The 17,194-nt window shown below is 38.7% G+C and overlaps 1 non-coding gene across 1 annotated transcript; it reads right to left on the minus strand.

Annotated features, from left to right (window-relative positions):
- Positions 1–421: 421 nt before the first annotated feature.
- LOC131171515 (small nucleolar RNA R71) lies at positions 422–528 on the minus strand. The gene has a single exon (XR_009142175.1). It is a non-coding gene; the product is annotated as a small nucleolar RNA R71 (small nucleolar RNA).
- Between the last annotated feature and the right edge of the window lie 16,666 nt (positions 529–17,194).

Raw genomic sequence — 17,194 nt, forward strand, 5'->3', positions numbered from 1 at the left:
AGAGCACGGTCAAGGAGATCCTAAAATCCCAACCATGGCTGATAATAATGATAGACCAAGACTCTTGAGAGATTACGGAGCTCCCTCTGTCCAAGGATTTCAGCCCAGTGTCACTAGACCCATAGTGGAAGTCAACAACTTTGAATTAAAACCAGCATGGCTCCAAATGATTCAACAAACCCAGTTTGCAGGTTCACCAACAGAGGACCCACACTACCACCTCTAGTGCTTTCTTGCCTTATATGATGCATTTAAGATGAATGGAGTGTCTGATCAAGCAATAAGACTCAGAGCATTCCCATTCTCCCTTTGGGACAGAGCAAGGAAGTGGTTACTTTCTCAACCAGCTAAAACATTCACTACCTGGGAAAACCTCTCTCAAGCTTTTCTAGCAAGGTATTTCCCACTTGCAAAGACTGCAAAGCTGAGGCTTGAGCTCAACACCTTCAGACAAAAGGAAGGAGAATCACTCTATGACGCATGGGAAAGATATAAAGACTTGCAGAGGGAATGTCCACACCATGGCATAGAAGATTGATATTGGTGCAAAATTTCTATAATGGATTACTACCCTCTACAAGGAACACAGTTGATTCAGCTGCAGAGGGTGATCTAATGGAGAAAACCATGCCACAAGCACTTGAACTTCTAGAAAGGGTTGCATACCATAATTATGAGTGGTCAAATGAAAGAGGAAATGCAAGAAGAACTGCAGGGGTCCTGGAAGTAGATGCCCTAAGCATGATAAATGCCCAGTTTGATCAGCTCACAAAGAAACTCAAAAGAATGTAAGCCAACGCAGTTGGTACAAATAGTTAACATGAGGGCAGCTGTAAAGGAGGATATATGAATTCAGAATACAGCAATTTCAACAAACCTATAGAACAGATGAACTATGTGAATAATGGAGGAAACTTCAACTAGAGGCAGCCAAACAATCCGTATTCAAATACTTACAACCCTGGATGGAGAAACCACCCAAATTTCTCATGGTCCAATCAGCAGAACCAGCCAATAAGCAAGCAACAAGGGTACAAAACTCCAGCACCCCTTGGATTTCAGAACAGAGGTCAGAACTTTATACAGCCATCACTACTTCTCTAACCTCAACAACCTAAATCGAAAATGACCATGGAAACCATGATGGAAGGATTCCTAGCAGCTCAACAACAACAAACTGAATTGATTAAACAGCTGACTTCCAGAATGGACCAACTTGCTACCCATAACAAGATGCTAAAGAATCAAATTGCTCAGCAAGCAAGTTCTTCAAGTAAGCCTGCTGGCAAACTGCCCAGTCAACCAGAAATGAACCCAAGGGAGCAGTGTAAGGCAGTTGCACTAAGGAGTGGGAGAACTCTAATACAACTAGAGGTAGAATCGACAGAGGAAACCATAGAAAAATCTAAAGAACAAGCAGAGAAAAAGGAGGAGGAAGCTAAGAAAGATCAGGAAGAGGAAGCAAGGAAGACAAGGAAATTACCAGAACCATACCAGCCTCCCCTACCTTTTCCTCAGAGATTTCAGAAAGCCAAACTGGACAAGTAGTTTGGAAAGTTTTTGGAAGTTTTACAGAAACTTTACATTAACATCCCCTTCATTGAAGCACTTTCTCAGATGCCGTCTTATGCCAAATTTCTTAAAGAAATTTTTTCAAAGAAAAGAAAGTTAGAAGACTATGGAACAGTAGCCCTAACAGAGGAATGCAGTGCCATTCTGTAAAATAAACTGCCTCCAAAGTTGAAAGATCCAGGAAGCTTCTCCATACCCTGTATCATTGGTAACAAGAAAATAGACAAGGCCCTCTGCGATCTTGGGGCAAGCGTCAGTCTAATGCCTCTATCAATATGCAAAAAGCTAGAGATTGGGGAACTGAAACCCACAACAATCTCATTGCAATTGGCTGATCAATCTGTTAAATATCTTGTAGGGATACTTGAGAACATCCCTATCAAAGTGGGCAAATTCTTCATTCCAGTGGACTTTGTTGTCCTTGAGATGGAAGAAGATGTCCAAATTCCCATCATCTTGGGAAGACCATTCTTGGCAACCACTAGAGCCATCATAGATGTCAAAAATGGACGATTAACCCTCAAGGTAAGAGAAGAAGAAGTGGAGCTCAACTTGTTCGACACAATGAAACACAAATTTGAACCTGATGAATGCTTTAAGGTTGACATAATTGACGAATAAGTTAAAGAGGAATTTCATAAGACACATCCTAAAGATCCTCTTGAAGAATGTATTGTGCGCAGCCACACAGTGGATGATGAAAATACTGAAATAGCAGCATGTGCACAACAGTTGGCAGCTCCTCCACCCCTACCTTTAGCTAAGGCTTCCGAGATAGAAAAGTTGAAGGAGGAACAAACCAAAGGTAAGCTCCAGGAAAACTCCAAATAGGTAGAGCTTAAACCTCTCCCATCTTCACTAAGGTAGGCATTCCTGAACTCAAAGTCTAATTATCCTGTTATAATCAATGCTAGCCTGTCTAAGTTAGAAGAGGAAAAATTATTAAGAGAACTTAGGATCCATAGCAAAGCATCAAGGTATAAAATAGAAGACCTGAAGGGGATCAACCCTTCGATTTGCATACATAGGATACCCATGGAAGAAAACAATAAACCCACAATCGAACATCAAAGAAGACTTAACCCAAATATGAAAGAAGTAGTCAAGAAAGAAAATTTAAAACTATTAGATGCAGGTATCATATACCCAATTTCTGATAGTAAATGGGTTAGTCCAGTACATGTAGTTCCTAAGAAAGGTGGGACAACTGTTATCCAAAATGCAAGCAATGAACTAATTCCTACTAGAGTAGTCACTGGTTGGCGAATGTTCATAGATTATAGGAAATTGAACAGTGCCACTAGAAAAGATCATTTCGCTCTTCTTTTCATAGACCAAATGTTAGAAAGGTTAGCAAAACACTCTTATTTCTGTTATCTAGATGGGTACTCGGGATTCTTTCAAATTCCTATTCACCCAGAAGACTAAGAAAAGACAACGTTCACTTGTCCCTATGGAACATTTGCATATAGAAGAATGCCTTTCGGTCTTTGTAATGCCCCTGCTGCCTTTCAAAGATGCATGATGGCTATCTTTTCTGATTATATTGAAGATATTATGGAAGTTTTTATGGATGATTTTTCTGTCTATAGAACTACTTTTGATGATTGCCTAGCTAATTTATCTAAGGTGTTGCAAAGATGTGAAGAATCAAACCTGGTCCTAAATTGGGAAAAATGCCACTTTATGGTAAGGGAAGGCATAGTTCTGGGACATTTGATATCAGAAAGAGGAATTGAAATTGATGAGGCAAAAATTGAGATCATTGAAAATATGCAACCCCCAACATCAGTCAAAGGAGTGCGAAGCTTTTTGGGTCATGCAGGATTCTACAGAAGATTCATCAAAGACTTTTCCAAAATAGCTAAGCCACTTACTAACTAGTTAAATCAAGATGTTCCCTTTGATTTTGATGAAAATTGCCTTGTCTCCTTTAACAGAATCAAAGAGGCCTTGATATCAGCACCAATAATGCAGCCACCGAATTGGGAGCTACCATTCGAGGTTATGTGCAACGCGAGCGATTTTGCAGTTAGAGCAGTGCTTGGGCAAAGAAAAGATAAAAAGCTCCATGCTATTTATTATGCTAGCAAGACACTCGATGATGCACAAATCAATTATGCTACCACAGAGAAGGAATTCCTAGCAGTGGTATTTGCCATCGACAAATTCAGATCTTACCTCATCGGGTTAAAAGTTATTGTATTCACAGATCATGCTGCAATCTGGTACCTTATGAACAAAAAGGAAGCAAAACCAAGACTGATTCGATGGATACTACTCCTGTAAGAATTTGACCTTAAAATGAAGGACAAAAAGGGATATGAAAATGTAGTAGCTAACCATCTTTCTAGACTAAAATTAGATTACATGGAAGATTTCAAAGATTTGCCAATTGACGATTCATTTCCTGATGAGCAATTACTTGCATTCGCCAAAGCTCCATGGTACGTTGACTTTGTTAATTTTCTTGTATGCAGGGTACTACCTCCAAACATGACTTATCAGCAAAGGAAGAAATTCCTATATGATGTGAGATATTACTTATGGGAGGAACCCCTATTGTACAAGAGATGTAATAATGGGCTGATAAGAAGGTGCATACTAGAGGAAGATATGGAAAGTATCATTTATCATTGCCATTCATCACTATATGGAGGACATTTAGGCACTTCAAAGACCGTAGCCAAGATTTTACAAGCAGGGTTTTACTAGCCACGTTTATTTAAGGATGTAATATCCTTTGTGCTAGCTTGTGATCAATGCCAAAGATCAGGTAACAGTTCAAGAAGGAATGAAATGCCATTGCATGGTATACTTGAGATAGAATTGTTTGATGTATGGGGAATAGACTTCATGGGACCATTTCCCTCTTCCCATGGAAACAAGTATATTCTGGTTGGAGTTGATTATATGTCAAAATGGGTAGAAGCTATTGCAACACCAACCAACGATGGTAGAGTGGTCACCAAGTTCCTTAAGAAGAACATCTTCACAAGATTTGGCACACCACGAGGGATAATCAATGATGGAGGAAGCCACTTCTGCAACCAACAATTTGAAACACTACTGAAAAAGTATGGAGTAACTCACAAGGTGGCCACACCTTATCATCCTCAAACTAGCGGTCAAGTAGAAATATCAAACAGGGAACTTAAGCAAATTCTGGAGAAAACTGTAAATAGATCCAGGAAGGACTGGTGCATGAAGCTAGATGATGCACTATGGGCATACCGTACTGCATATAAAACCCCAATTGGCACAACACCCTTCCGACTGGTTTATAGAAAATCATGCCATCTCCCTGTTGAACTTGAGCATAAAGCCTACTGGGTAATTCAGGTACTAAACTTTGACCTCAAAGCTGCTGGTGAAAAAAGGCTCTTACAACTGAATGAGTTGGAAGAAATCCGACAAGATGCATATGAAAATGCCAAAATCTTTAAGGATAAAACCAAAAGATGGCATGACAGGCGCATAGCAAGGAAAGAGATAAAAAAAGGAGATCTTGTCCTCTTATTCAACTCTAGATTGAAACTCTTTCCAGGGAAGCTAAAATCAAGATGGTCCGGACCTTTCAAGGTCACCCAAGTTTTCCCACATGGAGCAGTAGAGGTATGGAGCGAAACCTTAAGTGCATTCAAGGTCAATCGGTAGAGGCTTAAGCCTTACTTTCAGGGAGAACCCATAAAAACGGGAGTAAATCGCACTCTCAATCCTCCTACTGACAGACCATAAACAAGCAAAGTCCAGCTAAAGACTATAAACAAGCGCTTTTTAGGAGGTAACCCAAAATTTTTCTGAACTTTTCTTCTTTTCTTTTTCTTCAATATTGAATTTTTGTTTCGTACTCATTAGCATTTCATTTTGTAGGATTTTTTTTGAAAAGGGGAATAGAGATCAAGAGAGGAAAGGAATCACCAAGTCAAAACCACAAAAGGAAAAATTGAACAAAACTGGGGAAGTAACTCTATTGTTAATCTTTGCATCCATTTCATGTGATAAAATTTTTCATTTGTTAATGATTTGAAAAATCAGAAAATTACACGGGTCGTGTACTAGTTTTACACGCCCTGTGTAACTTTTTGGAGGTCCATAAATTTCATAAAATTTTAATTCTTTGGAAGACAGAAAATTACACGGGTCCATAGCCCAATTTACACAGACTGTGTAATATCTCTAGAAGAATAACTAAGAGACAGAAGGTTACATGGGGCTTCTTGAATTTTACAGGGGCCGTGTAACATATCCAGTAAAGTAATCTGAGAGACTAAATGTTACATGGGTCCCATAGCTGATTTACATGGGCCGTGTACTACAACAGATTTCAAAAATTTCAGGCAGGAATTTACACGGCCCTACATGTCGGGACCCGTGTAGTGATACACGACTTGTGTATCTTGTCACAGACGCGACTCCTGGGGCACAAAATGCGGGAAATGAAGAGTCCTAACGGCTCTTTAAATACACCCCTAGCATTAAAACCCTTCATCTATTCCCTTCCTAGCCTATAAAAACCTCTCAAATCTCATCTCCCTTCACCAAAATCATACTATTCTCCTTCCCAAAAACACACCCATGGCTCCTGCGAAGAGATTTTCAAGGAGGATCAGCTCTTCTTGAAGGCAAAGTAGAGAATCCTCACCTTCTCCACCCCAGCCTCTAACCCAACGCCCAAGAACGAGGGTAACCACTCCTCAACCATCTCAACAAGCCCCTCCTCCACCGTAACCACAGCCATAACCCGCTCCACAATCCAAACTCTCTATTCCTTAGGGATTTTAAGATGATGCCCACAAAGCAATGTGCACCTGACTTCATGCCCGAAAAATATCCTCCACCAAATATATAGATTTTCTGCTTTTAGAGCAAATCAGGTTGCAAGAAGAAATCAATGGGCTACTTAACAGCATTGGGTAGACAAGGTTTGCCCAACTCCAATTTCTGGCTTACAAAGACACAACGCTGGAATTTCTGGGTAGCTTCAAGGCCAACCTTATGGGAACAGCAGTACACGGCCTGTGTAATCAGGCCCGTGTAGTTGGCACAGACCCGTGTAACTTTCTGTGCCAAAATAAGACCACGCAATTCTCCTCCAGCAAGTTACACGGCCCTGCTTTGCGGGACTCGTGTAGTGACACACGGGCCATGTACTATGCTGCAACCTGTTTTCTGACTCGAATTCCTCTCCTGCTTTCTGATCCGAATGAGACTCCTAAAGCCTTTTAGACTCAAAATGACCTAACCCTAGAAGCAACCAATATAAATAGCAAAGAAAACATCAGGAAGGGTGGCCGGTGACTATCATCAGGACTACTGCTGAAGGTTGTTGTTGTCGGACTCTACATCAGTACCAAAAGAAGTTTTCCAGCTGAAGCTCTACAAGATCAAAGCTGCAAACTCTCTTTGGTTCCTTTATTTCATCTCCTTAGATAGATTTTTATTATTTTATTTCTTCTGCATAACTCTCTTTTTATTGTTTTTACTTTTTATCATGACATTTGTTGAACTCACCATGAGTGAGTAGTTTTCTTATTCTGGATTTGGGAGAGTAGCTCTTGTAATTATTATTATGGATGAATACTGAGTTTTATTTATTGGATTTGAGATTCGTTTCTTGATTTAATTTCTTGCGATCGTAATGCATGCTATGTCTTGGTACCCACTTAGTCATGATTGTAGATGTTAATTGAAGGACTGAAAGGTGAAGATTAACATTAGAAAATCAAGATCTTAAACCTAGGAATTCTGACCTAGACATAGGCTGATACCTTTGTGGAACCTAAAAATTGGTCAAAGGATTTAAAGGATTTTAATTAATTTGATCACCATGAAAGTAGGATTTGAGTTAATTAGAATACACCCTAGATGCCTTGAGAGAGGATTTAGGATAACTTAGGACTAATTTCCATCAAGGAAAATGATCCTCAATTCAGTAAATAAACAAGATAACATCCCTATTAAGATTCAAGTGTGAAATCTTAATTCCAGAATTGCTTCAAATAAATCATTTCGTTTTAAGTTTGCCATTTTAGTGTTTAAAGTTAACAAACTTCATTCTCTAAGTATTCGATAGCCTAGACAGTCAAGATTTCTGTGCAGATTGGTACTTGCTAAACAAAATTCCTCATGGGAACAATACTCTACTTATCACCTTATTACTTGTTAGTGATACGTGCACTTGCAGTGGTTGCAAAATAGCGAAACAAGTTCCTACCCGAACTCAGCCTAATTTTTCAATGCAATATATTAAGAGATCGGGGGAGAGTTCTTACATGAACTCAGCCTAATTTTTCAACGCAATATATTAAGAGATCAGGGGAGAGTTCTTACCCGTAATCCTCCACTTAAATTTTAACAGAATATATTAAGAGATTAGGAGAGAGGTTTTACTCGAATCCTCTTAGCTTAAATTTAAATTAAAATATACTAAGAGATTGGGGGAGAGTTCTTACCTGAGCTCCCAAATTAAATGCTTAATACACCAAGGGATCGGCGGGAGAGTTCTTCCCAAAGTATCCCGAATATTAGGTTGAGGCTCGATGGAGAGTCCTCCTCAAGGCACTCATATTTATAGGATAAAAATCTCCCACCCCCCCCCCCCCCCTCCCGTGAGAATATCACAACTTCAGTATTCATATTAACCTCCCTAAATACCTATTACATAACACCTATTCACTAAAGGGTCATCTCATGTACTCGTGTTCTTGGGCAACCCAAAATAGTGAAATATCAAACATTCCTTTTTTTTGTACAAAGGATTAACATCATCATTCTAACCCCCAAATTATCAATTTCAATTTATAAAGAGCACAACATTAAATCTGCTTACCCTCGTTGAGGGACGAGGTGGGGTGCTTAACATCTTCCCCACCCGTATATGGACCCCGAACCTAGAATCTCTGTTTTCAAATTGGTTTTTAATCTTTACAAATGGTTTTCTTTAATTTTCTTCAAAATTAAAGTAGCGACTCCTCACTTTTCCTACTTCGGTGAGAATCATTCAGCGACCGCAAAACCCTTGCGACTGCTTGGCGACTCCACTGAGGATTTTGTCCTTAACTCTGGTTTAGAGGTCCAAAAGGCAGATTTAATTTTGTGCTCATGTAAATTAAAACTGTAATTAAGGGGCTTAACTTATAAAATTCAAATTTCTTAATATATTGATTATTGTCATTCTCTCTAACCATTTTGCTTATTTTGATTATCTTATTTATTATAGCAATCTTCGTTTAAGACTCCCCCCGTACAGGGATGAGGTAAATATGTCCCTTCACACACTGATTATTTACATGATGTCCTCACACACTTCAGCCCTATACCCGGGCCATCTTACTCTTTTAGGAAATAGGAGGGAGTCATGTAGCGGTACCCATGGGTTTTACCCCGTTAGTATCTGTGAAGGCTTCTGCTCAGATTGAAACTTGTTCCATCTACTGTGATACCCGTGGAATTCTTCTGTTAGTATCATGGTGGTGGAATGAGGCCTTGCTCTATACAGTAGGGATAATTTGGGAACCTTTGAGCTTTTAGAACTTGAGCTAAACTATCACATTAGCTGAAAGCCATAGCAAACTACCTCATAAGATAGAACTATCTAATTAGATAATACTTACCCTGTATTAGGACTTTCCCTATTCGTAGGACAAAAGGGACATAATTGCTCTTAATCCACTCCCTCATTTACTTTTTAATTTTCTTATGTAATTTAAAGATAATTTCGAATTATGTTGATAAGATAATCTATACACCTTCCTACCATGATAGGTGTAAAGATATCATCACCTTAATTCAAAATTACCTAAATTTATTCTGCTGACCTACTTTCTACAGGTATTGTAAATTGGTGTCTGTAAAGGGTAAACAGAAACTTTAAAATGGCATCCTCAAGTCAGTCAACTAAAGGAGTTTCAAGGCAAGAATAGAATGCTAAACAATGGTCCAGACTAATTCATTGTTTGAAGTCCCTACAGATTGATGACATAGGGGCAGACATTTGCTCATTACCTCCATTGGATCCAAGTAAGGTTGAGGTTAGAATGACTGGTCTTGAGGATTTATCCAGCGGTTGGAAATCACTTCCTGATCATGTCAAAGTAAAGTTTGAGAAAAAGTATGGGAGGATTGCAACTTTGATACGGGTCAGAGTATAAGTTCTTGCATTAAAAGCCATGCTATCAACTTGGAATCTCAGGTATTGGGTGTTCTCCTTCAGCGATATTGATACAATTTGCACTATAGAGGAATATCAGGCACTGCTAGAAATCCCTTATGTGGTGCAAAATCAGATTTATCTACACCTCGAGCATAGGCAGACCTGGAAACGGTTCGCGCATATACTTGGAATCTCTACAGAGGAAGCAAAGGCAAAGGAAACCGTCAAGTGAAGCACACATGGGTGGTATTGGACGTACATTAAAAAGCATTTGGATCTACATATTCAGGGTAAGCAATGGGAACAGGTTTCGTTGGCACTAGCTTTGGGAATTTACGGCCTGATCTTATTTCCTGGGCCTTTGGGAGTTATAACTTACAGCGTCACGGAGTTGTTTTGGGCGGTAGAGAAGCAAAATGTCAAACCAATACCTACCATCCTCGCGGAGACCATTCTGACTCTAACGTATTGCCGATAACAGGGTAAGGGAACCATCAAGTGTTGTTCCCAATTGCTACATCTTTGGATCCTCAGCCATATTTGTCCTCTAGAAACTAAGGGATTAACCTGGTATCTCGACCAGCCTCTCATCGAAAAGATGGCTAAATTGGCAATAAGTCCAAAGAATGAACTACAATGGTAAGAGCAGATTCTAAGCTTCAACAGTTACAACTATTGCTGGAGGAAGTTGTGGACTATGGGCCAGCCCATTTTGTTCAGTACGGGGGATAATCACTTGGTACTTTTGATAGGATTGACCGGATGCATAAGTTACATCCCAGCTTTGGTAATGAGGCAATTTGGTTTAACCCAGTTCATGCCCAATGTTGAAGGGTTTCATCAAGCTCATTTCTATCATGAGCCCGGCAGAGAGGAAGAACTGAAAGCATTTCGCAAATCTTGGGAAAAGGTCACCTTAATTGAATGATTGCCTAAAGGGTCAAGCACCACGGAAGATTATCTCAGATGGAGAAAAAGCAGAAACTAGGGATATCAAGTTTTCAAACTAGCAGAGCCTAAGGGAAGCACGCCTCATCAAGAAGTTCTTTCAGAAGAAGTTAGTGCCAAGTTGGTCAGCTCTCTGCAGAGTTTGAGCACCGAGAACCAGCAATTGCAAGAATGCATAAGGCAGTTAGAAGACCAACAGCAAATCCTGAAAAAGGAGGTAAAAAGGCTCAGGGAAGAAGTGATAGCAGGAAAAGTGGAGTTTGAGGGATAGGAAATACAGTGGGAGAAAGAAAAGACCTCGCTTCAAAGCGCAGTGAGAGAGGCAGGAGTCCGAAATGGCAAATTACAGGAGAAACTGGAATATCAGAAAATACTTATGGAAGAATATAAACAAGAAAGCAAAAAGAAGAAGCTTGACTTGAAGGAGCAGGCACAACTTATTAATGACATTTTAAAAGAATGTGCCAAAGAAATGAAAGAAAAGGAAAGGCAAGCAACCCTTCATCAAGAGCTGAGAGAAAATGTTGACCACTTAGAAAGAATGATAGCACAAGGGAAACAAGAATTGCTGCCAGAATCTGAGTATGCCTTGAGGGCATTCAATCCTGCCAAACAAGAAGAAAGACTCTATGAGTACCTCCAAAGGTGTCATTGTATTTTAAAGAGTCTTCCTGAACCTAGGCAATAGCAAGAATGCTATGTATGAATAGATTGTTAATGAATTGTTTGAACCATGTTTAGCAAAATATGAATGAATAGTGTAACTCCCGTGGGAACTATCCTCATTAGGGTTATACAAAAAGATGAATATGTCATATGGACAAGTATCATAGACACACATACGATCCCATCATTCACAGTTGGACTATCGAGTGATGCCATAATAAAGTTGACACAATTCACCTTCTGCAGACTCCATTTTGGCGATTATCTGCCATCGTACCCTTTATCTAGTTAGGATTTCTAACTGTAACAGAATTTAAAACTAATAAAAAAGCTTTCCAATAGGAAATCAACATTGCTCCAAACAAAGCAAACCCGATCGAGCAAGCGGTTCAACAAAAAATAGTTTACTTAATAAGGTCCCGAGTAAAAAAGATAATGGAAGACCAGGAACAAGTGCAGAACCTACAAGGACAAGTTTCGAAATTGAGAGACCAAGTCTCAGAGTTGATGAAACTAATGAGGGAGATGTCCTAGAGTAAAGAAACCATTTGACCTACACCAGAACCAAATCTACTAGTAATTCCCCCATTCGCAATGACGGTTGATTCCCATAAAGCTTCAACCTCTTTCACCTTCCAGCCCCCTATTCCTGATCCGACAATCACTGTCAGTCCAACATTCCTAAATAATGACTTACCCATTTCTTATCATCCGGCTGTCTCAAACGCCGAATTTCACCCTTCCATACCAATCCCTTCTGTTTACACTGCAACTAATTTCCCAACTAGAGGCATGGCTTATGTAGTAGGGGGTGAAAATAAGGAAAAGGAAAATGAGAAGTTGTCTGCTCTAGAGGAAAGACTAAGAGCTATAAAAGGTCTGAACATGTATGGCTCAGTTGATGTATCGTTACTGAGATTGGTACCAGACGTAGTAGTACCACCTAAGTTTAAAGTCTCAGATTTTGACAAGTATACCGAAAATTCAGATTCCCACATCCATTTGGCCACTTACATAGCCAAAATGTCCGCCCTCATGGAATATGATAGACTTCTAGTCCATTTCTTTTATGAGAGCCTCTCCGGGGCAGCCTTACAATGGTGCATACAGCTAGATAGAAGTAAACTATGCTCTTGGAAAGATTTGGCTGATGCTTTCCTCAAGCAGTACAAATTCAATTGCGATGTCACCCCGACACGAAGAGACCTTCAAAATCTAGTGCAGAAGGAGAGGGAGAGCTTTAAGGAATATGCACAGAGATGGAAAGAGAAGGTAGCTGAGGTATATCCTCCAATTACTGATAATGAGTTTTGCTCTCTATTCATTGAAACCCTGAAGGCCCCGTATTTCAATTTGATGATCGAAAATATGTCCAATAGCTTTTCCGACATTATCCAAGCCGACGAAAGGATTGAAGCAAACCTCAGGTTAGGAAGGTTGTAAGAGTTAACTAGAGAAAACTCCACAAAGAAAATTGCCGGTTTCGAGAAAAAGAAGGAAGGTGATGTACACTCTATCACCAGACAAGCTCAACCACCGCTCCCTCAAAATAACTTTCGACCATACCCTCCGATTCAAGGTCCAATGATAGCAAATGTTCTGCCCCCTTTTTCAAATTATCCTCACCCTCGTCTGCAATATCCACCTCAAGCTGCTTACCACCTCAAACTGCCTACTCAACCTATTCAGTTAAGACTAGCTGCTCCTCAAACCAACCCAAGACCACCAAGGAATCCTGATCCACCTCTCACCCTTCCGCTCAGTGAAATCTACCGACACTTATTGGGTATAAATCAGATAATGCCCATCCCCCTTGACCCAATTCAGCCACCATATCCTAGGTGGTATGATGCTAATGCCCGATGTGAATATCATGGTGGGGCAGTGGGGCATTCAACTGATAATTGTGTAGCTCTTCGGGGAAGGGTATAGGCTCTGATCAGAAATGGATGGTTAAAAATTGAGAGAAATGGCTCTCTTCCCAATGTCACTTCAAACCCATTACCTAATCATAATACAGGCAATGGCATGAAAGTGATAGAACCTTGGGATGAAAGATCAATCTTGGAGGTAAATCAGCTGATTCTGCATTTTAAGGAGATTTTTGCAATTGCTGTAAGAGAGGGATATCTATGCCCTCAGGGATCTGAAGGAACGGAAGCGTGAAAAACACAAGTTTATACCATTGAATTCAAAAATTTTCACCTAGGGTCACATGCATCATGCAAGATTTATTTTTATCTATTTGATTTCAATGATAAACAACATATTAAAACTTTTTTAATATGTTTTTGGATCTGTATTTGCCATTTAAGATTTTAAAATTAATCAGATTAATTTTAGAACCCTAGATTAAATCAAGAATGATTACACTAACCTCTTGATGCCTTCGCAATGTCTGCGCCTTTGAGATTCGTCTTCAGGACACTAGATGTTGTCCCTCTAGCTTGTCCACACCAAGAACACCTATGGCAGCCCTTGAACATCTAAAGCTTTTTCTATTAATTAGAAATTCAAGTTCTGCCTTTTAAGAGATTAGAGATGTAAACAGGACACTAGAAACAATTTCTAGCGTTCTTAATTCAAGAGATTGATGGCTAATCTCTTCGAATTGATGAGAGATGAAGATGAATAGATGAAAACCCTCAAAGTGGCGTGACAAAGGAGAGGAGTGGCTGCTGGTTGCTTTTCTTTTTCATAACAATACTTAAATAGCTAGGTTAACACATTAAACCCTTGCCACATGTCACCCTTTGATTAGCTCTAGGTTTAAGTGACCCAATCACATTGTGCCAAGTGTCAAACCTATATTTAATCTTGATTTTAATCATCTTACATGATTAAAAAATATTTGGCAAGCTTATGTGTAATCCCATGTGTCACCATCTCATGGTGCCACGTGTCACACTGTGAAATGACCAAAATGCCCCTGCGTCTTAATTTTGAGTTCTCAACCCAAAATAATTATTTTCTTCTTCTAATTAATTTATATCAAATATAAATTAATTAATTAATTAATCTCTATTAATTAATTTCTCATCAATTAAATTCATATTTAAACACTTTAAATATAAATTTAATTTATACTACACATCCAATAATCTAGATTTTGTTTCAAGTTATGCTATGGACTTTGTAATTAAATTGCAAAACAAAACTATTTAATTAATCAATTAAACTCTTTAATTAATTAATTAAATCATATTTAAATAGGTGATAACTTGTGTATGTGTGTGACTTACTCGGCTCATCACTAATTGGCAATGAGACATGATATCAACTCTTAATATCATCAGAACTCTTTCTTACCATAAATGATTTCTCTAAATCATTTTATGAACCTCATAGACTATGGTTAACACCTAGCATAGCATGCCATGGCCACCCAATTAGTAATAAGGTTTACCTTAAATGAACCTATAATCATATGTTACCATGCACTAGAATCTCTCTGTTACAAAATCCCAACTCAAGCTGGAGTCATGGTTTATGTCAAACTCCATTTGCTATGAATATTATGTTCTCTTTTAATTCTAGTTCTTGATTAAAAGATTTTTCTCATCGTAAACTCTTTCGAATAAATTTATCTCTCTGGCCAGAACTTGAAACATCAAGAACAATTAAATGAACATAGGATTTTATCTCTATTTACTTAGAGGAACAGATTCCATCTTGATCAACACCTACCTCCATATATAACTAGTAGGAGCCAATAGATGCCCATATACCCATACACAGTACAAGTATGAAAGCGATCAAACCCAAACTACCTATATACAAGATAAGCGTGATATCTCAGTCTAAAGATTATATGCCTTGATATGATTTATGAAAAACATTGACAAGAGTAAACTCCATGTGCTTGTCATAAGTGTCACCGGGTTCGGCATACTTATCATTTATAAGTGCCTATCATGTTTGTCATATGGCATGAGACTCACCATTCCATCTTGTTTATATCTCATATAAATAACTTGGGAACAAACATGAATACAATCTTTCTGGATAAGTCATGTCCTTATTATGAAGTATCCTCGATTGTGAACCTATTTATGATACTTTGTGCTAGAAATATTGTCACTCATATTCTTAACAACTTAAGAATAATATTTCTAACAAAATATCAATGGACCTTTTCTATTACACATAAATATATTATGTAAACGGAAAAGTGGAAATGCTTTTTATTAATAAAAATATATACAAGATACATACTAAATGATATGCTCTAGGGCATACTACTAACAATCTCCCACTAGCACTAGAGCCATTCATTACAATACCTTAGACCCATCTTCTCAAGATGTCGATTTAACTGAACTTGTGACAAAAGCTTAGTGAATGGATCAGCAGGATTTTTCAGCTGATGTTATTTTTCTGCATGGTATATTGCCTTGCCCAACTATATCTCTGATAATATGGTAGTGCCTTTCTATGTATTTGGATTTTGGTGAGACCTTAGTTCCTTAGCTCAGTATGGATCGCTCCATTGTTGTCACGGTGAAATGGAATCTTTGAATCAATGGAAGGAACTACTGTAAGTTCTATCACGAACTTCTTTATCCAAAGCGACTTCCTTTGCAAGATCTCGATGCAAAGAATATACTCACCTACGTAGTGGAATCTGCGATCGTGCTCGCTTGGAACTCTTCCAACCGATCGCACCTCCATTACAAATGAACACATATCGAGCTAGACTTTCTATCATCGATATCCGATTGGAAATCGAATCGATAACCATCCAATTGCAAGTCTCCACTCCATAAATCAAGAATAAATCCTTAGTTCTTCTCAAGTACTTAAGGATATTCTTGTGACTATCCAATGTTCCAAACTGGATTGGATTGATACCGCTAGTCAAACTAACAAAGATATGCGATATCAGCCTAGTACACAACATTGCATACATTAAACTTCCAATAGCCGAAGCATATGGAATCCTGGCCATCTTTTCTCTTTCTTCAGGTGTCTTTGGAGACATCTCTTTAGAAAGATGGATACCATGTCTCACTGGTAACAATCCTCTCTTGGAATCAAGCATGTTAAACCTCTTTAACACCTTTTCCAAGTATAGACTTTGGGATAAACTAATTATTCTTTTCGCTCTATCTCTATAGATGCGAATCCCAAGAATATAGGTTGCCTCCCCTAAGTCTTTCATGGAGAATATATTTGACAACCATACCTTTATAGTCGTCAACATATCTATGTCATTACCCATCAATAGTATGTTATCCACATATAAGACAAGGAAAGTGATAGCACTGTCACTAACCTTCTTATATACACATGGCTCATCCTCATTTTTGATAAAACCAAAGGATTTAATGGCTTCATCAAAACAGATGTTCCAACTCCTCGAAGCTTGTTTTAACCCATAAATGGATCGCTTTAGCTTGCATACCTTGGAACCATCTTGGGATTCAAATCCCCTAGGTTGTTCCATGAAAATGTTTTCTTCAATGTATCCATTGAGAAAAGCTGTTTTGACATCCATCTGCCAAATCTCATAATCATAGTCTGTAGCTATTGCTAGTAAAATCCTAATTGATTTAAGCATGACAACAGGCGAGAAAGTCTCCTCATAGTCGATTCCTTGCCTTTGGCGAAACCCTTTCGCTACTAGCCTTGCCTTATAGGTCTCTACCTTTCCATCAGAACCAATTTTCTTCTTGAAAACCCATTTGTTCCCTATAGGTATAATACCTTCAGGTGGGTCAACAAGATCCCAAACTTGATTCTTATACATGGAATCAATCTCGGATTTCATAGCATCAATCCATTTTGAAGAGTCTATATCTGATATAGCTTCTTCAAAGGTAAGTGGATCATCTCCATGATCTACTTCTTCAT

Source organism: Hevea brasiliensis, chromosome 12 (assembly GCF_030052815.1).
Source record: "Hevea brasiliensis isolate MT/VB/25A 57/8 chromosome 12, ASM3005281v1, whole genome shotgun sequence".
Classification (NCBI taxonomy): Eukaryota; Viridiplantae; Streptophyta; class Magnoliopsida; order Malpighiales; family Euphorbiaceae; genus Hevea; species Hevea brasiliensis.